Source organism: Daktulosphaira vitifoliae, unplaced genomic scaffold (genome assembly GCF_025091365.1).
Source record: "Daktulosphaira vitifoliae isolate Bord-2020 unplaced genomic scaffold, ASM2509136v1 Scaffold_218, whole genome shotgun sequence".
In the NCBI taxonomy this organism is placed as follows: domain Eukaryota; kingdom Metazoa; phylum Arthropoda; class Insecta; order Hemiptera; family Phylloxeridae; genus Daktulosphaira; species Daktulosphaira vitifoliae.
In genome coordinates this window covers 17,151-20,349 of record NW_026099786.1, presented here as the reverse complement: position 1 = coordinate 20,349, position 3,199 = coordinate 17,151, and the positions used below count along the sequence as shown (strand labels likewise).

General features: G+C 24.0%; 1 long non-coding RNA gene across 1 annotated transcript; it reads left to right on the top strand.

Annotated features, from left to right (window-relative positions):
- Positions 1–1,308: 1,308 nt before the first annotated feature.
- Positions 1,309–3,199, top strand: LOC126909267 (uncharacterized). Its single transcript, XR_007704983.1, has 3 exons — positions 1,309–1,524; positions 1,895–2,039; positions 3,160–3,199. It is a non-coding gene; the product is annotated as an uncharacterized LOC126909267 (long non-coding RNA).

Here is a 3,199-nt window from a genome sequence, read left to right as displayed (position 1 = left end):
GAAAAAAACGAAACTAGGAGATTTAGGGCCATGTAAACAAAGACTACTAATCTTAACTTAAAAAAATAACACATTATTGAAAACGTGTACATTTGTTTTTATTTAAATAATACACTTGCACGTCCGCACAGTGGTCTGAAATCGAATTTTAGGCGCTCATAAGTCCATTTTAAAATGTACTCATAATGTTAAAATAATTATGAAAACTCAATTCTAGTATATTGCTTAGATAAAATATAAAATTTCAAGGTCACATGTTAATCTGGTCGTTATTTATAGCCGTTTGAAGTATAAATATGGTTATATTACGGTTATTTCAACATAAACATTCAACTTTTCGTTGTAAAGTCTTTTAATAAGTTAAAAAAAATTTTTTTCGAAATTTTTTTTTTAATATCTTTAACCTTTACTTTTAATAAAATAATAAAAATAACCCTATTTATACTTCAAACGGCTATAAATAACGACCAGATTAACATGTGACCTTGAAATTTTATATTTTATCTAAGCAATATACTAGAATTGAGTTTTCATAATTATTTTAACATTATGAGTACATTTTAAAATGGGACTTATGAGTGCCTAAAATTCGATTTCAGACCACTGTGGTCCGGCGGTAACGGTCAGACGCGTTCGGGTTTTACAATGTCCACACAGGTAGATAATAGCCGCCCGATAAAGATACACATAACTAACATAATACCAATGATAAAGATTACAACAAAATTGTAATTTTATACTAATCAAAATATATGCAGAAATTACAATCGTTGAGAACGGCAATTTTTTATTTGTTTCGCAATTTCAAATAAATTTAATTTGATACTATAGACGACTAAACTTATTATCTAGATACTTTTTCTAGAAACCCAATTAATTATTGAATAAATATGGATATTAAATGCATGTGATAGGAAAATTGTTTTCAATATAATTATTGAAATGGTACCAACANAAATACATGTGATAGGAAAATTGTTTTCAATTTAATTATTGACATGGTACCAACATTCCTAACAATTTCTATTATATATTTAAATAAAACTAATTCAATGTACTTTAAGTTAAAAACAAATGATCCTAAAACTTGTTTTTTATAAATAATCTGCTACCAAAATCATAAATTTTTAAAATTTTTTAGAAACTTTTTTTTTAAATTTATGATAATGTTCTCGAATAACTGTATCCTCAAAACTTGTACCAAATGAAAGCTTTGAAAAAATAATATGACAATTAAAAAAAATTTGTCTATAATCGGCAAATTTCAAATTATTTTAATGATATAAAAATTTTTGTGTACAATTTTTTTTCTAAGTAGCAACAGACGTATTGAGGGGCTTCAACTCCAATCAAATACTGTCAAACAAAAATTCATCAATATTTCTTTAATTCCATTAACTCCAAAATTTACGACATTGAGATTAATCACTATTTAATTTTCATGATTAAGGTTATGATATGCATAATCTAAACAGTACCTTTTTTTAACAGGGAATTATATTTTCAACAACAGAAATAATCAAAGTAAGTCATCCATCTAACAGTGTGTAATTGCAATTTTCTTAATAAGTGGTAACAGACGTATTTAGGGCTCAACTTCAAAAATATACTCTAAAACAAAATTACCAGTATATCTTAAAGCACATTCGCCTCTAAGTAAAAGGCAAAATATTTAAAAAACATTTAACAAAAACAAATTTAAAGCAATCTTCTGATTTGACTTTTGGTTTGATTAGATATTAGAGTGAACGATCACCATTAAAATAACCTTTAACATTATTTAAAAAAAATGCTGTCCTGGCCGGGGTGTGTGAAAAAAAAATTGTTTTAACATATATTTTAAACAAAATGATTTAAATTATGCATAATCCAAATAGTAAATTTTTATTAATAGGGAACAACAGATCCAACATCAGGAATAATCAAATTAAATCATATATTTAACACTTTGTCAATAAAAAATTTACCAAGATCAATAGATTTAATTCATATTTGTATTGCTAACTCAGACTTAGATCCAACAATTGAATTTAATGAAGGTAAGACAATTAAATAACTTTTAAATCCTTATATATTTAAAATAATTAAAAAAATGTTGATTGTTAAAATGATAAAACAATCTTATTTTTTTTTTAATTTACTACAATATTAATAAAGTTAATATATTTTTACTAGAAAAAGAAGTAAAAAATAATCTTAATATTCATTTCAAAGCCATTTTCAAGGGCTTTTAATACAAATATTAAAATCTTTGTAATATTATAACCCATAATAATATTGGGTTCCCACTTAAGATGAGACACGGTGACGTGTTGGAGTGGACTGTACAATTAACTTTTACGAATAACTACAATAATATAATTTAAGTTCTAGAATTTATAGTCATTATTAAATGAATAATGTTATAATAATCATTCACAATTTTATATTTATGCGACACTTTATACAACATCAGTTCGAACACTATTGAAAATTGCTTACCCAGACTATTAGTTGTACACTTACTAATTAACTAACTAAATCGTACTAACAATAATACTATAGTAATACGGGTTTGTAACAGGCGTTGTAAAATGTGGGATTCATTCTTTAATATAGTAAAAATTCGAAGTCTTCGTCAAAATAGTACACCAGTATTATAATATGTATAGTTTAGTTACGATAACAACTAAAAAATATAAATATTTAATTATCGTTATCATAATTTATAGCATATTGATTTTTAAAAATTAACATAGTTTTAATATCGAATTTAATGTCCCATTTTGCTTCGAAGTTTGGCGAACAAAAACATTTATAAAATGTAGAACGAAAAAATTGTTGACTAATTCTGTTTATTTTACTTGAATAAATTCACGTACAGTTATTATATTTTCTTATTAACAATATTTCATTTAGATACCAAATGCTTTACTATATTACCGTATTTACCTGTTCCACTAAATTCCCTGCCAAAATAAAAAGTCAATATGTTAAACATTATTTTTAATTTTATAGAATTATTTCTNATTAAAAAGTGAATATGTTAAACATTATTTTAAATTTTATAGAATTATTTCTACTTTTGAGTTTCGATTTTTATATTTAAATAGTATTAATTATTGAATGAATTAATCAGATGTATAATTAATTGATTAATATTAATTTGTAATTTTGCAGAAAAAATCAATCCATTTTTAACTAAATTGAGAGGTGATAT